We start from the raw sequence: 25586 nt of genomic DNA on the forward strand, positions 1-25586 counted from the left end.
AAAAGAGTGGGTCTTGCAGATATCCGCATAGTACTTTGGCTTAATGAGTTCCATAAATAATCCCAAGGAACGAAAATAAGGAATGAATTCAAAAATAGGGGTGGAGTTCATAAGTTCTCGGAAACGGAAAAAATTCAAGGGAGTTCCTTAACCTCTTACTTTTTACTTGTGTGTCATGGGGACATGCCAAAATATAAGGTGTGAGGGTGGGGGATATAAATATATACATGTATGTTAGATTTCTTGTGTTTTGTTTGGAAAAAAAGTTTTGACTTTTCCCGACGATGGATGTCCTCGACTGTCTTCTTGAAGGATCAAAGTCGAAGAACAAAAATATATTTTTGTTTTTCTTAGGTAGTGTAACAATTTCCCCTTGGGTTTTCTTTGTGTTGTGATTCTTTTCCAAGGGTTTTGCTTGAACCAGGTGTAATTAGTTTTTCTTTTATTAGGAATAGTGAAGTCATGTGCTATGATATTAAATGGAGATGACTTTTCTTGACTTTGTTATGCCTTGAGAGTAGTGACTGACCTAGTTGTGATGTCTAGGCTCAGTTCTTGGCTCAGGTATAAGTGTTTGAATTTGGTTGATTTTGATGTTGCTTAACTGCTTTGACTAGAGAGTCGGGATAGATCTGGTCCTAAGTGAGTTATGTGCCGATGTGTGAGTGAGGTATTTGTTGATATTCTGTGTATGTCAATTGATGTCTAGAACTTGCTCCGTATATTTGAAAAGATAAATAGTAGTCTTGTTCAGTCTAGGAAGTGATATAGGCATTTATTTGTTGAGCTAATTATATGTTTATAACCTGCCTAATTGTTGTGCATCCTAGTTAGCCCGTTGAGCCTGTAATCCTACTTCCTTGGCAACCACACTACAATCCCGAGCCCCTTTGTTTGAATTGACTATCTATTTGAACCTTTTACCTCTCTTGAACACTTAAAATATTTATGAGCTTGTTAAAAGTTAGGTGGGGGTATGGTTGGGTTTTTGAGTGGAACTGAAAGAATTTTGGAGGAAGGTGCACCGTTTAAAAATTGTGAGAGCCACTTGTAGGGAATTAAAAAAAAGTGAATTTGCTTGAGAAAAAAAAAACAGAACCTTGAAAAGAAAAAAAAGTGACAATCTATGTATGTATTAGAAAGAAAAAATTAATTCCTTGCTAGTGGTAGTTCTCAATCTTGTTTGTGCTTAAATATATTGGGAGCTTGATGCTATGATGTATGTAGGTTGGAGTTTGGTTCAACATAAGTGGGGAGTTTAAAGTGTTAATGTATATGTATTAAAGTGCTTATTGAGTTGTAGTCACTATATCCAAATGTATCCTACCCGTCCTGCAATCTAAATTACAACCAAAATAAAGTCCTACTTGATCCTTGACTGAATGCGCTCAAATTAGTAGAGTACTACACTACGGGCAAGCCTATGGTACGTCTTCTGTGGCACATGAATTTTATTTCTGAGAGTGATTTAATTCTGTCTATCTTGAGTTCCTATTTGTTCTTGAATTTTATTATGTGTGGAGCTACTTTCTACTATTTCTGTGAGGGTGCATGATTTGCGAAGCTAAGTTGAAATCTTTGACCTTTAAGTTAGGGTAAGTGAGCAGGTTGTGAAAAATGTGTAGTGCTTTGAGTCGAGTGTTGAGGCTAGGGTGTTATGATATGGTGCTTAGTCTGTTTTAAATATCCTTGGTATGATGCGTTAGGGATGTTGTCCGATAAGAAGGTCGTTTCTATGTGAAGTGTAGTTTGATTGCTCGAGGACGAGCAACGATTTAAGTGTGGGGTGTTGATGGTAAGCTAGGAACACGTGTTTTATACGCATTCTGTACTCTAATTACTGCACTTTGAGCATGTTTGAGCCTAAATGATGGTGATTTGCACTTATCACGCGTTTTATGGCTTGCAGGAAATGATTCCGAGTTATAAAGATAAATATGAGCTAAATGGAATAATCTGGAGCTTTGAAGTTTAAGTAAAAGCCAAAGAATTAAACCAGGATCGTGTCCGGGGCTCGTGGACTGGCGTTGCATACGAAAGTTGGAAGAAAGCACAAGGGTTATGACATTTGTACTAATGCTTCGCACCATGCGTAGCACAGTGCAGCACGTCAGTGCAAATGTGCGTTAGAAATTTGAGAAGTTCAGAGACTTGTAATTTTTGGGTCTGACAGAAAAATACACTAATGCTACGCATAGCGCGTGGCATAGTTCGAGGCATTAGTAGAAAATTTTGTTATACAAGCTAAGTTCAGAGAGTTTACAACCTAGCAAATTGCACTAATGCGACGCACCTTGCGTAGCACTGTGCGACGCATGAAGTGTAAAATGTTTGTAGGTTTTTCCACTTCGGCTCAAAGAGGGTAGTTTCGTCCGGGTTCATTCCTACTTGGTATAAATACACCGGAAACACGTTTTGAAGGGACTTTTGACCTTGGAATCTTTGGGAGAGCATTGGAGGCTACAAGACTCAGGATTTCATCATCTTTTCATCAATTCAATATGGGAGTTTGGATTGTAATGTTAGATTGATGCTTCCTTATTCTTTAATTATATTTTGTGATGACTTTCTCTATGATTATGGAGTAGTTTACCTTAGGGTTCGACGAATATGGTGTTTTGATAAATATTTGTGGATTTTAACTCTAGTTCTTGCTTGAATTCGTTTATGGAGTTCTGAATTGTTGCAACATTATTCACTGGTTTATTTAATCGAAAGAGGAATATTTTGGTGATTATCTTTGCATTATTTTATTTGGTTTAACACAATGATTATCCTAATTAATTGAAAGAGCTTGTTGAATTGTTGATTAAATCAAGTTAGGAGAATATTCAAGAGATATTTTCCTAAAGACTATTCCATTAAAGCATGCTTGCATACTTTCACAGTGCTTATATTAGTTCACCTCGTAGATTTAAGATTTAATCGAGAGAGGAGTCTTGACTATACATTTGAACTAATCATCAAGTGAATTCGTGAGAATCATTAGAACATTATAGTGAATTAAACTAGAGTTAAATCCCAAATAGCTATCTTGTACTTATCCTGTCACGACCTTTATTCCTCACATTGATAAGAAACCAACTCTGTGAATCTCTAATTCCTTGTCGTCAATTGTTAATTGCTTTGTTTTAGTAGTTAAACGTAGTTCATAATCATTTAACTCAAGTGTTGATACTCCTGAATAGCAATTAAATCAGAAATTACTCAAACATTGTTTAAATCCAATTCATGTGGCGGCGATATTTTATTATACTATCTTTGATTAGCGAGCATCAATTTCGTATTATGTTTTGCGGTCGTCAAATTTTGGCGCCATTGATGGGGATTGGCAATCAATCGCATAAAATTTTGTCGGCCCGACTAAAACAACCTAAGAAATAATAGTCATCGCCTCACCATAACCGTTACTCTTTTTAAAAAAAAAAAATCATTTTAGGGCCATAAAACTAAAATTTCGCCCGATTCCCAAATTTTCATGTGTTATAATAGCCCATGCCATGTGAATGGGCCTGGACGACCGGACCCGGATCATCTAAAATTTTGTCGGCGCATCAAAAAGGACTAAATGAACGATAGTCATCGCCACGCTATGACCGTTCCTCGCTTTTTGGTATTTTAGGGCCATAAAACTTGACGTCCGCCCGATTCCTAAATGTTTGTGTGATATAGCCCACGCCATGTGCATGGGCCCGGGCGACCAGACTCGGATCGCCTAATATTTTGTCAGCCCATCAAAAATTAACTAAGGAATAATAGTCATCGCTTGGCCATTACCATTTCCCGTATTATGGAATATTTGGACCATAAAACTAGAATTCTGCCTGATTCATGTATTTTTGTTTGTTATTGCCACGCCATCTGCATTGGCCCAGGCGACCTTACCCGGATAGCTTAAAATTTTGTCGTCTCATCAAAAAATACCTAAGGAACAATAGTCATCGCCTCGCCATGACCGTTCCTCATTATTTGGCATTTTAGGGACATAAAACTGGATTTCTACCCGATTTCCAGATTTTCATGTGCTATAACCCATGCCATCTGTATGGGCCTGGGTGACCGGACCCGAATCACCTAAAATTTTGTCGATGTGCCAAATAACCTAAGGAAAAATAGTCATCGCCTAGCCATGACCTTACCTCGTGTTTTGGCTTTTTAGGGCCATAAAACTTGAATTCTGCTCGGTTCTCATATTTTTGTGTGATATAGCCCACACCATCTGTATGGCCCGGGCGAATGGACCCGGATTCTCTAAAATGTTTTTGGCCCATCAAAAATGTCCTAAGTAAAAATAGTCATCGCCTCGCCATGACCGTTCCTCATTGTTTTGCATGTTAGGACCACAAAACTAGAATTTCGTCTGATTTCCAGATTTTCTTGAGCTATAGCCCATGCCATCAGCAAGGGCCCGGGCTATCAGACCCGGATCGCCTAAAATTTTGACTGCATATCAAAAACAATCTAAGGAAATATAGTCATCGCCTCGCCATGGCCGTTCCTTTTTTGGCATTTTAGGGCTATAAAACCAAAATTCCGCCCGATTCTAAGATTTTCATGTGTTATAGCCACTGTCATCTGTATGGGCACAGGCGGCCAGACCCGAATCAACTAAAAATATTTCGGCCCATAAAATATGACCTCAGAAATAATAGTCATTGCCTCTCCATGACCGTTCCTCATTTCTTGGCATTTTAGGGCCATAAAACTGGAATTCCGCCCGATTCTAAGATTTTTGTGTGCTATAGCCCACGCCATCTGCATGGGACCAGGCGATCGAACGCGGATAGCCTAAAATTTTGTCGACCAATCAAAAATTACCTAAGAAACAATAGTCATTGCCTTGCCAGGATCATTCCTCATTTTTTGGTGTTGAATTTCGTCTGATTCCCAAATTATTGTGTGTTATAGCCCACTCCATCTACAAAGACCCGGGCGACCGAACCCGTATCATCTAAAATTATGCCAGCCTATCGAAAATGACCTAAGAAATAATAATCATCGCCTTTCCATGACCGTTCCTCATTTTTTGCTGTTTAGGGCCATAATATTGGAATTCCGTCCGGTTTCTAGATTTTTGTGTGCTATAGCCCACGCCATCTGCATAGTCCCGGGCGACCGGACCTGGATCGCCTAAAATTTTGACGGCCCATCAAAATCAACTTATGGAAAGATAGTTATCGCCTCTCCATGACCATTCCTTATTTTTTGGCGTTTTAGGACCATAAAACTAGAATTCCGTTTGATTCTCAGATTTTTGTCTTTATAGCCCATGCCATTTGTATGGGCCTGGACAACCAGACACAGATCGCCTGAGATTTTGCCGATCCATCAAAAATGACCTAAGAAAAAATATTCATCGCCTCGCCATGACCTTTTCTCGATTTTTGGAATTTTAGGACCATAAAACTAAATTTCCGCCCAATTCCAAGATTTTCGTGTGTTATAGCCCCTGTCATCTGTATGGGCCGGGCGATCAGACCCGAAACGCCTAAATTTGTATTGGCTCGTCAAAAATGACCTAAGAAACAATAGTCATCGCCTCGCCATGACCATTTCTCATTTTTTGGTATTTTAGGGGCTTAAAATTGGAATTCTGCCCGATTTTAAGATTTTTGTGTGCTACAGCCCATGCCATTTGCATGGGCTCAGGAGACCAAATGCGGATCGCCTAAAATTTTGCCGGCCCATAAAAAATGGCCTAAGAAACATTATTCATCGCCTCGCCATGACCGTTTCTCATTTTTTGGCATTTTAGGGCCCTAAAATTGGAATTTCGCCCGATTTTAAGACTTTTGTGTGCTACAGCCCACACCATTTGCATGGGCTCATGAGACCAAATGCGGATCGCCTAAAATTTTGTCGGCCCATAAAAAATGACCTAAGAAACATTAGTCATTGCCTCGCCATGATTGTTCCTCATTATTTGGCATTTTAGGACCATAAATCTGAAATTCTGCCTGATTCCCAAATTATCGTGTGCTATAGCTCATGCCATCTACATGGGCCCGGGAGACCGGACCCGGATCACCTAAATTTTGTCTCCCCATCAAAAATGAACAAATGAGCAATAGTTATCGCCTTTCCATGACCGTTCATCATTTATTTGGCATTTTAGGGCCATAAAATAAGAATTCTACCCGATTCCCAAATTTTCGTATGTATAGTCCATGCCATTTGCGTGGGCCCGGGCGACCAGACCTGGATCTCTTAAAATTTTGCCGGCCCATCAAAAATGACCTAAAGAACAATAATAATTGCCTCTCCATGACCGTTCCTCGAATTTTGGAGTTTTAGGGACATAAAACTAGAATTTCGCGTGATTCTTAAATTTTCGTCTGCTATATCCCAAGCCATCTACATGGGCCCGGGTGACTGGATCCGGATCGCATAAAATCTTTTCGGCCCGTCAAAAATAACCTAAGGAACCATAGTAATCGCCTCGCCATAACCAGTCCTCATTTTTTGACATTTTAGACCATAAAATTCGAATTCCGCCAGATTCCCAGATTTTCGCGTGCTATAGCCCACGCCATCTGTATGGGCCCGAACGACCTGATCCGGATCGCCTAAAATTTTGTTAGCCCATCAAAAATAACCTAAGAAAAGATGGTCATCTCCTCGCCATGACCATTCCTCATTTTTTGGCATTTTAGACCATAAAATTTGAATTCCATCAGATTCCCAAATTTTTACGTGCTATAGCCCACGCCATCTGTATGGGCTCGGGCGACCCAACCTGGTTCGCCAAAATTTTTGTTGGCCCATCCAAAATGACCTAAGAAACAATATTCATCGCCTCGCCATAACCTTTCCTCGTTTTTGGCATTTCAGGGCTATAAAACTGGAATTCTGATCGGTTTTCAAATTTACGTATGCTATAGCTAAGGCTGGCAAGTGGGCCGGTCCCGGGTCGGTTCCAAATGGTCCCGATCCCAGGCCGGTTCCAAATTAAACGGGCCAAACGGTCCCGAGCCAAATGGACTTTTTGTAGGGCTAAACGGTCCTAACCCGTGGGCTAAATGGGCTCAGTGGGCCCAAAGATTTGTTTTTTTATAAATTAAATAGAAATTATAGACAAAAGGATGTTAAAATACAAGTTACATAATACATACTAATTATTATAGAATTATGACCTAAATTTTTAAATCAAATTTAAAGACTAAAGAATAAAATATTGTAAAGAGATATTCAAATCAATGCCTTCTAATTTTATTATAGCATTAAAAAAATATGGCAATATCTTTCTTAGTCTTCATCCCCCCTATGGAATGAGCACAACAAGGTGCTAATACCACCATTGAGAAGAAAAAGAAACTAATCAAAATGTGCCAAAATACAAGTTACATAATACATACTAATTTTTGTTCATACAAGTTACATGGTATCTCTTACAAACTTCATAAATCCATCAAGGTCAGGAGGAAGTTTCGTTGGTGATGGCAGAAAAGTAGCTTGGTCATCGCTACTTCCGGGCGAAGCAACATCCTCCGCAAGTTCAGCTAGCATTTCTTCGTAATCTTCGTCTTCATATGGTTGTGATTCAGCAAGTCCAAAATTTCTTCTTTCCGACCGGATCCAATCTCTGAAAAGTACTGATTTTTCCAAGCTCTCCCTCATAGACGCTCTATAATCATCGAGTTGAAGTTTTGCTTGACTGAAAGTGCTCTCCGATGCCACTATTGAAGCTTGAATAATTAAAAAGTCTCGGACCATCCTTGAAAGAACCGGAAAGTATTTTTCTTTGTCCTTCCACCATTCCAAAAGATTAAAGGAGCCGTCGGGATTCACTTCCTCAGTTCCCCACGACAAATAAACTTCAAGCTCATTTAGTTGTGAAAAATTACTACTATTAGAACCTTTGGAACTCCTAAACCCCGCCCAAGCACTAAGTGCTCTTACTCTCGCAGTTCTTTTAGATGATTGAGAATGAGAAGAAGAATGAGTTGGAACATTTGGTCTAGCATGATTTAATGCAACTTGATAAGTATTAAAAATAGTTTGAGCATTTATTCTAATTGAGGCTATTGTTTCCGGAAGTTGAGACAATTCCTATCTTTAAGTGCTAAACCATTATAAACAGTTTCATACCAAAAATGAGGACCTCCTAATTTCATACAAGGATTTAACAAAGCAGAAACACCATAAATAGGGGGAATAGGGAAAAATATTTTTAAAACTTTTTTCTCATAGAATCAATAGCAAGTTTATAAATTTCCCCACCCTCTGAAAAATGAGCAAACAAATTTGCAAGTTCTGCAATATAAACTAAACAGTTAGAAATAGTAGGATAATATTACCCAGAAAATTCATTTGTAGCAATATGAAATTTTTCTAAAAAATCTACAAGTATTTTAACATTAGCCCAATCCCCATTTGTAAGGTGCTCATCATCATCACTTACATGTGCATTAAATGTTGAGTTTATGGGGTTTCTATATTCATATGCAACAACCAAACTTTCATACATGTAATTCCATCTAGTTGGACAAGGTTTAGGAACCTTTCTTTCTCTTAGGTCAAATTCATCGCATCTTTTAAAATATTTTCTAAGTCTACTTCTACGGTTTGAACAAAATAGCCAGTTAAGAGCCATTTTAACCTTTTTAATTTCAATATTTAAAATTCTCATACCATCATCCACAATTAAATGGTAAATATGACAAATACATCTAAAATGAAAAATGTCACTAATATAGAAGAAAATTAGAATGAGATTGTGATAGATTGAAGATTTTGTTAGAAGAATGAAAGAATGATGGGGTATTTATAGTTGAAAATAGGAAAAAATGTAATTATAAAAAGTTTGGGGTTAAAACAAAGTTCGGGGGTTAAATGGCTATTTTATAAATAGACAACGATTATTTTTGACAGCCCAACAGCTAGTTTGGGGTTAAAACAAAGTTGACCGTTGGGGCCGTTTGGCCCGCAAGGGGACCGGTCCGGTCCTGTCCATGGCGGGCCAAACGGTCCCGGTCCTGGCGGGCACAAAGCATAGGACCAGTCCACGACACCGACCCGGGCCCACTAAAACTGGTCCTAACGGTCCTGTCCCGTTTGGCCCGCGGTCCCAGGCCGGTCCCGGTCCTGGACCGGCCACTTGCCAGCCTTAGCTATAGCCCACGCCATCTACATGAGCCTAGGCAACTGGACCCGGATCGCCTAAAATTTTGGCAGCCTATCAAAAATGACCTAAGAAAACATATTTATCGTCTCTCCATGACCTTTCCTCATTTTTTGGTGATTTAGGGTCATAAAATTGGATTTTCGCCCGATTTCCCAATTTTCGGGTGTTATAGCCCCTGTCATGTGGATGGGCCTGGGCGACCAAACCCGAACCGCCTTAAATTTTTCTGCCCTATCAAAAACGACCTAAGGAACAATAGACATCGCCTCGCCATGACCGTTCCTCAGTTTTTTGGCATTTTAGGGCCATAAAACTGAAATTTCGCCCGATTCCAAGATTTTCATGTATAGCCCACACACTCTGTATGGCCTCAAGTGACCGGAACCGGATCGCCTAAAATTTTGTCGATCCTTCCCAAATGAACTAAGGAACAATAGTAATCGCCTCGCCATATCCGTTCCTCATTTTTTGGCATTTTAGACCATAAAACTGGAATTCCGTCAGATTCCCAGATTTTTGCGTGCTATAATAGCCCGCGCCATCTCTATGGGCCCGGGCGACTCGACCCGGATCGCCTAAAATTTTTCCGGCCCATAAAAACAACCTAAGAAAAGATGGTCATCGCCTCGCCATGACCATTCCTTGTATTTTGGCATTTAGGGTCATAAAACTTGAATTTTACCTGATTCCTAGATTTTCGTGTGCTACAACCCACGCCATATGCATGAACCCAGGTGATCGAACCCGATTCGCCTAAAATTTTGTTGGCCCATAAAAAACAACCTAAGGAACAATATTTATCGCCTCTCTATGACCTTTTCTCAATTTTGGCATTTTAGGGCCATAAAACTGGAATTCCGACCGATTCTCAAATTTACGTATGCTATAGCCCATGCCATCTGCATGGGCCCTAGCGACCGGACTCGGATCACCTAAAATTTTGACAACTCATCAAAAATGACCTAAGGAAAAATATTCATCATCTCTCCATGACCTTTCCTCATTTTATGGCGTTTTAGGGTCATAACACTGGATTTCTGCCCGATTCCCAGATTTTCGTGTGCTATAGCTCCCGTCATGTGTATGGGCCTGGGCGACCAAACACGAATTGCCTTAAATTTTTTTGCCCTATCAAAAATGACATAAGGAACAATAGATATCGCCTCGTCATGACTGTTCCTCATTTTTTGGCATTTTAGGGTCATAAAACTGAAATTTCGGCCGATTCCCAGATTTTCATGTATAGCCCACGCACTCTGTATGGGCTCAGGTGACCGCACCCGGATCGCCTAAAATTTTATCGGTCCATCCAAAATGAACTAGGGAATAATAGTCATTGCTCGCTATGACCATTCCTCATTTTTTGGCTTTTTAGGGCCATAAAACTGGAATTTTGCGTGTTCTGAGATTTTTGTGTGTTATAGCCCACGTCATCTCTATGGGCTCGGCCGACCGGACCAGGATCGCCTAAAATTTTTTGGCCCATAAAAAATGACCTAAGGAACAATAGTCATTGCCTTGCCACGATCGTTCCTCATTTTTTGGCATTTTAAGGCCATAAAACTGAAATTCCATCTAATTACCATATTTTCGTTTGTTATATCCGACGTCATCTGCATGGGACCGGGTGACCGCACCCGGATCGCCTAAAATTTTGTTGGCCCATCAAAAATAACCTAAGGAACGTTAGTTATCACCTCACAATGACCATTCCTCATTTATTAGCTTTTTAGGGCAATAAAACTAAAATCTAGCCTAATTCCCAAATTTTCGTGTGTTATAGCATACACCATCTGCATGGGCTCAGGCGACCGGACTCGAATCGCCTAAACTTATGTCGACCCATCAAAAACTGTAATGACCCGACCGATCATTTTGAGAATTTGTACTTCGCTCGGTAGTTTGAGGGGATGAGTAGGTTCATATGATGTATTACGACATGTGTGAATCATCGACATTGGTTTTCAGGTGTTTCAGAATTAGTTTGGGAGAATGAATTTTATAGTTGAAGCTTTAAGTTGGAAGAGTTGACCAAGTTTGACTTTTTACTATTCATCCTTGGATCAGAGGTTTGATAATTCCGTTAGGTCTGGATGGTGATTTTGGACTCGGGCGTATGCCCGGATTTGCATTTGGATAATTCTAGAAGGGTTCGACACTAATTGGCGAAAGTTGGAAATTTGAAAGTTTAGAAATGTTCATAGGTTTGACCGAGGTTTGACTTTATTGATATCGAGGTCGAATTTTGATGGCGGAAGTTATAATAGGTCCGTTATGTCATTTATGACTTGTGTGCCAAATTTGAGATCAATACGACATGTTTAGGCTTGTTCGCCGTTAGTTTTGAATTTTGAAAGTTCATTAACTTTATTAAGCTGATTTGAGGTTCCATTTGTGATTTTGATGTTTTAAGTGAGATTTGAAACATTGAGTAGTTCTGCGTTATGATTTGGAACTTGCCTACAAAATTCAGGGTCATTCGGAGTCGGTTTGATAGCATTCGGACGTTTGGGTGCAATTCTAGAAGTTCTTGAGTTCTCCCTTCAAATTTCATGCGTGTTGATGTCTGATTCATGGTTTCAGGTGTTATTTTGGTGATTTGATCGTGCGAGCAAGTTCGCATGATGTTTCTAGACTTGTGTGAATGTTTGGAGTGGAGCCCCGAGGGCTCGGGTGAGTTTCGGGGAAGTTTCAAACCATTTTTAGGCCATTTTCAGTTGCTGATTTTTGGCCATAGAGGTGTGCATCACGATCGCGAAAATTTGGTCGTGTTCGCGAAGAGCAAACTACAGTTTGGGGCCTTGTGAATCGCGATCGCGAAAGCCTTTTCGCAATCGCATAGGAGAAATTTCTGCTGCACAAGACTGATATTGGAAGCTTATATCTTGCAATCTATAAGGAATTTGGAGATAATCCATAAATAAAAGTTGTAGCCCTTGATGTCTAGTATTCAGAAAATCAATCCATTTGTGATTTGGAGTTTTGTACAAAATGTTATGACCATTATACTAGAAGCTGTTTGGGAAGAATTTGGAAATCGTTGTTGAAGAATTTGTTCATCGCAATCGCGGAGGGGTGTCCATGATCGCGAAGAAGGAAGCCTCGACAGTGGATTTAATGTCTAATTTCGGACATTTGAGCCATTTATCCATATTTTGAGTTGGGGACCTCGGGATTTAGCGATTTTTAGGCGATTTTCATCACATGGATTGGGGTAAGTGTTCTCTATCGGTTTCGATTTTATTTCATGATTCTATCTTCATTTTTGGCACTTTACGATTTCAAGAGAGAAAGTGGGGGATTTTGTCTAAAGATTCAAAGAGTGATTTTTTTTTTGAGTTTTGAACATCGATTCGGAGTCGTAGTTGAGTGAAACTAGTATTATTGGACTCGTAATTGAATGGGTTATCAGATTTTCTGAGTTTTGTCAAGTTCCGAGGTGCAGGCCCGAGTTTGACTTTTTGGTTGACTTTGGGCTTCTGAATAACGATTCGCCCTTTATTATTTGGAATATTTCCTTAGGCTTTATTTGACGTATTTGAGTTCCTTTTGGCTAGTTTCGAGTCGTTCGAAGGTCGGTACACGCGGGATGACATTTTTGAAGGATCGTTTGGCTTGCTTGGTATTGGATTTGGCTCGTTCGAGGTAAGTAATACTTCTAAACTTGGTGCTGAGGGTATGAACCCCTAAATATACGTGATGTGTTTTTGGTGTTGAGGTGACGCATATGTTAGGTGATGGGCGTGTGGGCGTGCACCGTGTTATTTAGTTATTTCTGTGGCATTGTGTATTTACGTAATTGTAACGACCCAACCAGTTGTTTTGAGAATTTGCACTTCGCTCTGTAGTTTACGGGCATGAGTAGCTCTGTATGATGCATTGTGACTTATGTGAATCGTCGGTTTTGATTTTCAGGTTATTCGGAATCGAATTAGTAGAATGGATTTCATTGTCGAAGCTTTAAATTGGGAGAGTTGACCAAATTTGATTTTTTGTGAATTTGAACCCGGAACAGAGTTTTGATAGTTCCGTTAGCTCCGTTGGGTGATTTTGGACTTAGGAGTGCGTCCGGATTGTGATTCGGAGGCCCGTATTGGAATTTGGCTTGAAATGGCAAAATAGAATTTTTGGAAAGTTTGACCGGGAGTGGACTTTTTTGATATCGGATTCGGGGTGATTCCGGGAATTAGAATAGCTTGGTTATATTATTTGGTACTTGTGCGCAAAATTTGAAGTCATTCCGGATTGATTTGCTATGTTTCGGCACGAGTTATTGAATTTGAAAGTTCACACTTCATAGATTTCGATTTGAGGTATGATTCGTTGTTTCGATGTTGTTATGCATGATTTGAGGCCTCGAGTAGGTCAGTGTTATGTTATTGGACTTGTTGGTATATTCGGTCCGGGTCCCGAGTGGCTCGGATGAGTTTTGGATGAGGTTCAGATCATTTTCACTTCATGTTGCATTGATGAAGATTTCTGCTTCTGGTGTGATCGCACCTGCGGAAATGGGCTTGCAGGTGTCACTACCCGAAATTCCCACATTCGGGACCGTGATGACGCCTAATATTGCACTTGCTAGGCAAGCCAACATTACATTAATATTAGCCATTTTAGAACAATTTTTTTAAAAATTAATTAATAACAAAGGAACAAAGCGGAAATAAAGTCTGAAATAAAGTGAATAATCCATAATACTAGCGATGTTTGAATACCATCCCAAAATTAGTGTCACAAGCGCACGAGCTTCTAGAATAATACAAACAAGGGTCTGAATAAAATAAAGTTGTCTGAAAGAAAGCACACAACTAAAATAAAGTAGAAGGAAATTTCAGAACTGTGAACGCCGTGCAGCTATACCTCAAGTAATCCAATGGTAGCTGAATCCGAGCACAATCTACAGTACGCCAAGGTTAACAACGACACATACCTCGCTTCGCAACCAAATTCAAGATTTCAATAAACCCTTGCCTCCCGAATTAGTGTCCGAAAGCCTCAAATCTAGTCATAAACAATTCAATATACTCAATACAAATCGTAGGAATTAATTCCATATGAATTTACTAATTTTTCGGATCAAAATCCGAAATTCATTTTAAAAATCGATAGTGGAACCCACGTCTCGAATTCCGAAAAAACTCACAAAATCTGAACACCCGTTCCGATACGAGTTCAACTATACAAAAATTATCGAATTCCGACATCAGATTGACCTTCAAATCTTCATTTTATATTTTTGGAAGATTTTATAAAAATCTGATTTTTCTTCCATAAATTCACAGATTCATGATGTAAATGAGTATGGAATCATAAAATATAATCAATATAGGATAAAGAAACTTACCCCAATGTTTTCCCGTGAGAATCGCCCAAACATCGCCTTACCCGAGCTCAAAATCGCGAATAATGAAACAATGGGGCGAAATCCCATTTCCAGAACTTAAGTTCTGTTGCCCAGTCATTTACCCTATGCGATCGCAGACAAACTCCCATGATCGCGAAGCACAAAAATTTTCCAATATTTTTTTACCTTATGCGATCGCGGCCATTCTCCCGCGACCGCGAAGAACAAATGTTTCCAACAGCCTTCTCCAACTCTTCCAAACAGTCTCTAGTTTAATAGTCATAATATTTTGTACAAAACTCCAAATAATAAATTGTTTATCTTTATAAAAACTAGACACCGAGATCTACAACTTTCATGTTTTGGTCGTCTCCTAATTCCTTATACATTTCGAGATATAAGTTGTCAAAGTCAGCTATGTGCAACCCAAATTTCTTCTTCGCGATTTCCAAACATCTACCCGGACGGCCTGTAATATACCAACCATAACCTTTTGTACACAACTCAAAATGCCAAATGGTTTGCTTTTATAAAACTAGACACAAAGGGCTACAACTTTTATTTTTGGATTATCTCCAAGTTCCTTATAGATTACGAGATATAAGCTTCCAAAGTCGGGTCAGTGCAGTAGAAGTTTCCTCTATGCGATCATGAATGGTCATCCGCGATTGCGAAGCACTGGTCAATTTCTCCCATTTTTCTCATCGCGATAACAGACAATTACCCTCTATCACATAGCACACTGCTGTAGCCAAAAATCGCAGCTAAAAATGGTCTGAAACTCACCCGAGCCCCTCGGAACACCGTCTGAATATTCCAACAAGTCCCGAAACATAATACGGACTTACTCGGGGTTTCAAATCACGTCAAACAACATCGAAATTATAATTCACACCTCGATTCGGACTTATGAGTTTCAAACATATCAATTTACAAAACTTGTGTCGTAACATGTTAAATGGATCCGGAATGACTTCAAATTTGGCACACAAGTCATAAATGACATAACATAGCTATTCCAATTTTCGGTATCTCAATCCGAGTCCAATATCAATAAAGTCAACTACGCGGTCAAACTTTGGAAATCTTTAGCCTTTATATTTCTAGTTTCCGTTAAATAGCGATAATTTGAGCTAGGGGACCTCTGAATTCGATTTCGGGCATACACCCAAGTCTCAAATCACGATACAGAGCTACTAGAACTATCAAAACATTAATCCGGGTCTGTTTGCTCAAAATGTTGACCGAAGGTAACTCAGTTGAGTTTTAAAACTCTATTTCACATTTTAATAAATTTTTCATATAAAAACTTTCCGGAAGATTATTCGGACTGCGCACACAAGTTGAAGAATGATGAATTGTACTATTTGAGGTCATAGAATATAGAAATGAATGTTTAAATTAAAGATGACATTTTGGGTCATCACAGCAGGTGCGACAAGGCAGTGGTCGCAGAAGCGGCTGGAGAGGAACATGGCAGAGGTCGCAGGTGCGATGTTACTTTTCTGCACCTGCATGATCGCAAATGCAAAAATTTAGGTGCAGAAGCGAGATGGCTGGAAGCTGAGGATTTTCGCATCCTCGCAGATGCGCAAACTGGCAGACAAGTGAAGTCCGTAAATGCAATATTTTGCTCGCACAAGCGAAGGCTCAGGTGTCCTCGGAACGCGCGGGATGACATTTTGTATCATCGCTTGGCTTGCTCGGTGTTGGAATTAGCTTGTTCGAGGTAAGTAACTCTTCTAATCTTGGAGCTGAGGGTATGAAACCTTGAAATACGTGTTATGTGATTAGTGTTAAGGTGACACACATGCTAGGTGACGAGCGTGTGGGCGTGCACCATGTGAATTGAGACTCTGTTGTTTCTATGGCACTGTATAGTGGTCCTACTTTGTTGATATCCATGTTTCCACCATGTGATAAAGTAGTAAAGCTGCCAATCATGCTAGATATCATGTTTAGGCATTATGCCGATACTGCTTGGACCCATAGTGGTCGTTTCTTACTGTTATCTCACTGATTTCATTGATATTTCGTACTCGGTCATATCCATGCATTCATACCATATCTCAGTCTCAGTTATTATTTATTGATACATTATATCATTGTTGTCGGGCTAGTTTTGAGAATGGAGAGATTGATGACAAAGTGAGCCGAGGGCCTGAGTGAGAGTGATATTTTAGGATCGGGCTGCATGCCGCAGTATGTTATATTGATTACATATTTTGGGATCGGGCTGCACGTAGCAGCATGTTATATTAATTACGTTTTATGGGATCAGGTTGCACGTCGCAGCGATATAGCGCTTGGGCTGAAAGGAGAAGTTTCCTAAGTCAGTACACCCCCAGTAAGCGCAGTCGACTATAAATATGTATCGGGCTACACACCGCAGCGGGTATTGTACAACACTGAGTGATTGAGTGTGCTGAGCATAGTGAGAGAGAATGCAAGACAGTGAGATTGAGTACTATGAGAGTGTGAGTACATGAGCTCGTCATCGAGATGCATTGCATTTGACATGCGTACTTGAGATACATGCATAGAGCTGCATTTCCTTTTACTACCCAGTTTTGGGGGCTTTTATGATTTTACATATATCTTGACATGTAGACATAGAGAAGTACTTTCCTCATGCTATTTGAAAATGAAACATCTTACTATTTGTTGAAAGGAGTTTTGGGAAAAATCACAGTTTTCAAACTTACTCGTATATTGGCTTTTCGGTAAAAGATTTGGATTTTCACTGAGATACTTGAAAAGAAATGCCTATTTTTCTGGAACTGTGAACGAACTGAGCCTTTTATTTCTGAGATTCTTCTTTTGTTATTGTACTATGCTGTTATGAACTGTTGTGGAATATTGGTGTTGGACCCGACCTTTTTGTTAGCTCGTCACTACTTTTAACCTAAGGTTATGTTTGTTATTTATTGAGTACATGGGGTCGGTTGTACTCATACTACACTTCTGCACCTTGCGACCAGATATTGGCTCTACATTTAAAGATGTACCTGTGTCCCGGTTGTAGCTGCCTCTTGTTCGTGGTAGCCTTAGATCTATAAAAAAAAATCTGTTTATGTACTTTTCAAACAGATGATGTATTTATTTCATTTCAGCTTTGTAAATTCTATTCTTAGAAGCTCATGATTTGTACTACCAGTTCTTGGAAAATGTATCAGATTTAGATATTTCTTTACTTAATTGCTTTATTAGTTGTTATTGGAATTGGTTAGTGGTTAACTGGCTTACCTAGCGGGTTGGGTTAGGTGCCATCACGACTAGTTGAATTTTAGGTCGTGACCCTAATCTTATCTGTAACCCTGAAATCTCTACGTGCTAGAGTAATTGAGTTGTTATCCATGTTAGAAATCATGCTTAGACCACATGTTGGCACTGTTTGGACCTGCAGAGGTCGTGTTACATGTTGAATTAATTGCTTAATTTGAAATTTATACTCAATCACAACTATTATTTGCATATCATATCTCAGTCTTTGTTGTCCTTTATTTATACATCATATCATCACTGTTTGGACTGATTATCATGATTTTTGTGAGCCCGAGAGACTGAAGAGATTGATGACTGAGTGAGGCCGAGGGCCTGATTGTGAGGATATTTATGGGATCGGATTGCACGCCGCAATATGTTTATTTGATTCATGCCATGATTGGCTTATTATAGCGCTTGGGATGGAATTGCCCCTTCGGAGTCTGCACATCCACAGTGGGTGCAGGTACCTATTGAGTGTCGAGCGATTGGAGGATTGTGTAACAGTGAGAAATGCGTGACTGTGAGGACTGAGTGATTGGGAGGACCGAGTGACTGGGAGGAATGAGTGGATTGATACTCTGAGAGTATGCATATGGTTATTCACTATGTTGTATTGCATTCAATATGCACACTTGACATACATGCATAAAGATGTATTTTTTTCATATTGTATAGTATCACGTCATTCATGATTGTGATGACCCGATATGTCATTTTTAATTTTAATCTTCATTTATGTATTCTAAGACCTCAAATAGCTCTATTCTTCCTTGATTTGTGTGCGCAATCCGTATCTTTTTTCGGAAAATATTATGTGAAAATATAAAGAAAATGTGAAATTTTTCCTTTAAAACTCATTTGAGTTGACTTCGGTCAATGTTTTGAGCAAACGGATCCGGATCAGTGTTTTAACGATTTTGGTGGGTCCGTATCGTGATTTGGGACTTGGACGTATGCCCGAAATAAAATTTGGAAGTCCCTAGCTTGAATTATCGCCATTTGACAAAAACTAGAAATTTAAAGATTTAAAGAATTTTTAAATTTGGCCATAATTGGATTTATGTTGATACCGGGTCCCGATTTGGATTCCGAGAGTTCGATTAGCTTTGTAACAATATTTATGGCTTATGTACAAAATTTGAAGTTATTCCGAGGTGCGTAGGCACGTTTTCCGATAGTATTTGAAAAATAAAGGTCTGATTTTATAAAGCTTGAATTTCTAAAGTTTGATCGGAGTTTGACTTTTGAGTAAACATCTCCGCAATGGAATTTTGATGATGTCAATAGCTTCGTATGGTAATTTTGGACTTAGGAGTGTGTCCGGATATTTATTTGGAAGTCCGTAATTGATTTTGGCTTGAAATGGCAAAAGTTGGTAAATGGAAGATTTTTAGAAAGTTTGACCGGGAGTTGACCTTATTGATATCGGTGTCGGAATTCAATTCTGGAATTGGAACAACTCCATTATGTCATTTATGACTTGCATGCAAAAATTTGAAGTCATTCCGGATTGATTTGATACGTTTCGGCACAATATATAGAATTTGGAAAATTTCATAAACTCACAAGTTCTATTCGAGGTGCGATTCGTTTTTTCGGTGTTGTTTGATGTGATTTGAGGCCTTGACTAAGTCTATAATATGTTTTTAGACTTGTTTATATCTTCAAACGGGATCCCGAGGGGCTCGGGTGAGTTTCGGAGTGGTTTCGGACCATTACTAGGCCATTTTAACTGCTGTTTTGTTTTTGCTACAACAGTGTGTATCGCAAAAATTTCTGTTGCGCAGGGCTAAATTTGGAAGCTTATATCTCTTAATCTGTAAAGAATTTGAAGATGATCTAAAAATGAAAGTTGTATCACTTTGAGTCTATTATCTAGAAATGTAAGCCATTCATCATTTGAATATTTGTACATAAAGTTATGATCGATTAACTAAATCCTCATACTGCAGTTTTTTTGCCTAACAGTGTGCATCGCAGAAATCTCTACTGCACATGGCTGATTTTGGAAGCTTATATCTCGTAATCTATAAGGAATTTGGCGATGATACAAAAATAAAAGTTGTATCCCTTTATATCTAGTTTTCAAAAATTTAAACCGTTTGGCAGTTGAAGTTGGGTACAAAACGTTATGGTTGATATACTATAGGATGTATGTGAAGAGTATTTTGAAGAGTTTGGTATTTTTAGCATAAGCATGTAATGATCCAAAGGTCCATTTTTAGTTCTGGAGATCAAAAATCGATTTCGAGAGTTTCGAGAGTTTGATAATGAATTATAGGAATGATCTGGATTGTTTGGTCTAATTTCATCAAGTCGCGATTAAGTTTTTAGCGCGAAACATGAGTTAATTGTTTAACGAGCGAAATTGGTATCGCATTGAGCAAATGAGTTCCAAATTGAGTTCGATTGAATAACTAGGCTCGTATTATTATTTGTGACTAATAAGAACAAGAATCGTCGAATTCTGAGTTCGTATGATGGAGCTAGAGCCTTTTTAGTGAAATATTAAATTGCAGGTGCAAGCAGGTTCTGGTGCAGATCTTTAGTGACGGAAAATGGACTTTTAGTGACGGAACATGAATTTTAAGTGACAGGAAATGCGTTTTTATTAGCAGATTCATTTTTTTTTAGCTCATTTCAACTTTTTTGGAGCTAGGGAACTCGGATTTGGGCGATTTTTGAGAGGATTTTCACCAGATGTCTTGGGGGTAAGCGTTTCCTACTCGATTTTCATTATATTTCGATTCCATGATTATTTTCATCTTTTATTAGTAAATCAATTGGAAGAAAATGGGATTTTTGCAAAATCTTTCAAAAACAAAAATTTAAGATTTGGAGGTCGATTTGTTATCGGAATTTGGTATAGTTTAAATTGTATCAGAATGAGTGTTCAGATTTCGTGAAAATTCTGTCGGGTTTCGAGAGGCAGGCCCCGCGTTGACTTTTTAATGCAAAATTTTAAGTTGACGTTTTATTATCCGGAATTATTTCCGATGAATTTTAATGAAATTAGACAATAAATTTGGATAGATTTGAGCTGTCCGGAGGTCAAGTCAAGCAAGAAGGCTATTTTGGAATATCGACATAACTTTAAAAAGGTAAGTATCTTGCCTAACCTTGAGTGAGGGAATTACTCCTTAGACATTGAGTCCTATTTGAAAATTGTGTGATTGAAAACTATGTACGCGAGCTGACGAGTACGTACTTGGTTTATATGTGCGATTTATACCGGTAAAAATTTGTAGACATCCTTATATATTAAAAAAAATATTATTGGAACATAGTAAATCCTTTATTTGTCATGCCTCGTTCCTTGTTTGTCGAGTTTGTATTTTATATGATAATTTGGGGTGATTGCCACTTGGATTTTATGTGAATTCCGTGTGTTTGTTGATTTGTTATTTCTTGGAATTAATTTCATTATGAATTTTTCATCTGCAAATAATTAATTAAATAAGCTTAAAAGAGGTGTTAATATATTTATCAAAAAATTAGATTAAAGAAGGTGTTGTCCTATGTTGAGTTACTTTTCCATCTATGTTGTTATTTTTGAGGTTTTATATACGTTGTGTGGAGCCTTGGGCTATTTGCTTTGAAATTAATTGATTTTTGTTGTATCTTTGGAGTTGGTTGAGGCAGGTGGGCAAATTGTGATGTGAATTGTTGTATTGTGTTGTCGTTAAACACTCTCCTTGATGTTATTTATGCTTCCTACCTTGCTTGTTAATGATATACATGCACTTGGTAAGGAAGAGTGTAAAACACGAAGGGCGATATCGTGCCATTTGAGAGTCCAAAGCACGAAGGATAATGCCGTGCCATTTCATTTATATTATCATGTCAGGATGAGAGTAAAAGTACGAAGGGTGATGTCGTGCAATTATTTTTATATTATCATATGTTCATGGCACGAAAGTTGTTTCCGTGCAGGCGAGGACAAGAGACATACATTATATTGTGATATCTTTTCGTTGTGTATACATTCATGCCTTTATCTTGAGTTGTTATTGTGCACCTATATTTTCTATGTATCTTGTAGTCGTTGTTGCTTCCTGTGTGCCTCCCACTTTATTTCTTTTATTGTTATTGGCATTTCTCCCACCTAGTTGGTACTGTTATATATATGCACAGTGATAAAGAGATAAATGCACAAAGTGTGTTGCCGTGCCAATTGATCTGATCTACATACATATATATATATATATATATATATATATATATATATATATATACACACACACATATATAGAGAATGAGACAAGTGCACGAAGGTATTACCATGCCATTCGATGTGATATGTTGAATATATTTCTCACACCAGGAAAGTTAAATGAGATATCACATGGTGACTTTTACTTGAAGGAACTATATTCGAAAGGTATTTACTTAAAAGAATTATATTCGTAAGATATTTATTTGAAGAAAGTATATTCGGGATATATTTAATTGTACGGATTACATTCTAAAGATTTTTATTTGAAATACTCATAGATAAAAGATGTATATTTTGAAGGACTTGATTAATTGGTTGTACTTGTGTTTATTATTCGTTTGAACAATATTTATGGTGTTCCTGTTGCCTTGCTGTTTATGTCACAAGTTGATTATTGTTGCTATCACTGCTATTTATTTTTTATTATTTTTGTATGCTTTGTTGCACAGGTTATTTGACTAGTGAGTGTATTGACTATACGTCGTCACTATTCCACCAAGGTTAGTCTTGATACTTACTGGGTACCGACTGTGGTGTACTCATACTACACTTCTAAACATTTTTCTACAGAGCCAGGTACTGGAGATATCGAATTCGGGCAGAGATTAGAGTGTGATCGCAAGGATTCAAGGTAGGACTGCTTGGTCATCGCAGTCCCTTTGAGTTTTTCCATTATATTGTACTATCAACTCTTATTTGAATAGTATTGTATATTCGATCCTTGAGATCATTGCATGTATTCAGTTAGAGTTCGTGACTCTGTATTACCAGTCTTGGGAGGTTGTTATAACTATATGTTTAAAAAAAAATGGCTCGAAATGAAATTGTAATCGGCTTACCTAGTCCTAGAGACTAAGTGTCATCACAACGCCTGTGGTGGGATTTTGGGTCGAGACAATGACTTCTTATACACATTGACATGTAGGCATATAGATGTACTTTCCTCGTGCCATTTGATAATGAAACATTTACTTGTTGAAGAGTTTTGGAAAGGAAATCACGGTTTTACAAACTTACTCACATTTTGGTGCTTTCGGTAAAAGATATGGGATTTACTGTTATACTTGAAAAGTGTAATGACCCGGCCAGTCGTTTTGAGTATTACAACCCCGCTTCCCCATTTACTTCTCAAATTTTACTTTACGCTTGTTGTGTAAATTGTCGGGGTAATTGGTTCGGGTCCAGTGAGGTTTTGGAAGAAATTGGAACACTTAGTTTCAAGGTTTAAAGCTTAAGTTAAAATAGTGACCGGATGCAGACTTATGTGTAAACGACCTTGGATTCGAATTTTGATGATTCCAATAGCTCCGTATGGTGATTTTGGACTTAGGAGCGTGTCCGGAAAATTATTTGGAGGTCCGTAGTGGAATTTGGCTTGAATTGCCGAAAGTTAAATTTTTGAAAAGTTTGACCGGGGGTTTGCCTTTTTGATATCGGGGTCAGAATCCGATTCCGGAAATTTGAATAGGTCTGTAATGTGAAATGTGACTTGTGTGTAAAATTTGAGGTCAATCGGACGTGATTTGATAGGTTTCGACGTCGTTTGTAGAATTTGGAAATTTATTAGGCTTGAATTCGTGTGTAGTTCTTATTTTTGAGGTTGTTAGGTATGATTTGAGGCCTCGAGTAGGTCCGTGTTATGTTATGGAACTTGTTGGTATATTCGTACGGGGACCCGAGGGCCTCGGGTGAGTTTCGGATGGTTAACGGATTGATTTTTGAATTTGGAAGACTGCCGGAACTGAAGCCTTCTGGTGTAATCGCACTTGCGAAAAAAATGTCGCAGGCGCAAGCTCGCAAGTGCGAGCAGGGGTGCGCTGAATCGAAGTGCGCAGGTGCGGAAGATGCTTCACAGGTACAGAATCGCACCTACGCGAGAAGGAGAGCAGATGCGGATAGAGGGCTGTGAGGCATTGGTCGCATGTGCGAGGAAACCTTCCGCACCTGCATGAGCGAAGATGCGGACAGATGCGCGCAGAAATGGAAACTGGGCAGGCGAGTGGAGTCCGCAAATGCGATGTTTTGCTCGCACAAGCGGATGCACAGGTGCACAAATCTTGTCCGCAAATGCGGAAATCGCTGGGGCAGAACCTTAAATTCGAGGGTTCGACATTTTCACCCATTGTTTTTCGAATTTTGGAGCTCGGATTGGGCGATTTTGGAGAGAAAATTTTCCACACAACTTGGGGTAAGTGTTCATAACTCCCTTGTGATTATATTCTATGAATTAATCTTCATTTTTGGTGTAAGATTATTGAATCTTCAAGAGAAATAGAAGGAAATTTCTATAATGTCACAAAATGAATTTTTCAAGTTTGAATACCGATTTGGAGTTGAATTTGAGTAAAATTAGTATGGTTGAACTTGTAATTGGATGGGTTATCGTATTTTGTGAGTTTCGTCAGATTTCGAGATGTGGGCCCCACATATGATTTTTGGGGCATAATTTCGGATTTTATGGAAAATATTAGCATTTTGATATGGAACTAATTCTTATAAATTGTGTGGACTGATTCAAATTATTGTGACTAGATTGGAGCCGTTTGGAAGTTGATACGCGCAGAATGGAATTTCTAAAGCATTGCTTAGCTTGCTCGACATTGGATTTGGCTTGTTCGAGGTAAGTAACTCTTCTAATCTTGGAGTTGAGGGTATGAACCCTGAATATATGTATTTTTTGAATTGTTGGGAGGTGACGCACATGCTAGGTGACGGGCGTGTGGGCGTGCACTATAGAAATTGTGACATAATTGTTTCTGTGAAATTTTATAGTTAAATAATCTTGGCATTTTCCATGCGATTTTATGTGTTAAAGAAATTGAGCTGAAAAGTATATTAAAAATCATGTTGAGGCTATGTGCCAGTATTATTGGGACCCACCGAAGTCATATTGTTGTGAATTATTGTGTTAAATTGAAAATTCATACTCAGTCATATTTATTTCATTACATATCATATCTCAGTCTCTGTTGTTATTTATTGATACATCATATCATCATTTTTGTGTTATTTTTCATTACATTGTGAGCCCGAGAGAATGATGACTGAGTGAGGCCGAGGGCCTGATTGTGAGGATGAGTGTGGATCGGGGCTGCCCGCCTGCAACATAATTTATTATTATAGCACGTGAGTTGTCCGTGCAGATTATAGCGCTTGGGCTGAAGGAGTCCCTCCGGAGTCTGTACACACCCCCAGTGAGCGCAGGTACCTAATGAGTGCGAGTGCCGAGTGACTGGGAGGCATGAGTGATTGTGAGGTATGCCCGAGAGGCAAGAGTAATTGTGAGGTTTTTCCGAGGGGCTGTATATGAGTGATGTTCTGCCCGAGGGGTTGTTTATGATTTTTTTACTTAGTTACATCGCATTGACATGCACATATGACATACAGGCATATAGAAGTATTTTTTTTCATGTTGTACAATATCACATCGTTCATGATATTTCACACATTTTGACAGATAGGCATAGTGATGCATTTGTTTTACACGGGTTATCCGGAAGAAAAATGAAACATCCTATTTATTATTGAAAAGTTTTTTGGAGAAATTTATTGTTTTCAAACTATTCATATTATTGGGAACTTCGGCAAACGATTTGGGTTTTCACAGATGTATTTGAAAGAAAGAACTACTATTT

This window comes from Nicotiana tomentosiformis, chromosome 5 (genome assembly GCF_000390325.3).
Source record: "Nicotiana tomentosiformis chromosome 5, ASM39032v3, whole genome shotgun sequence".
Classification (NCBI taxonomy): domain Eukaryota; kingdom Viridiplantae; phylum Streptophyta; class Magnoliopsida; order Solanales; family Solanaceae; genus Nicotiana; species Nicotiana tomentosiformis.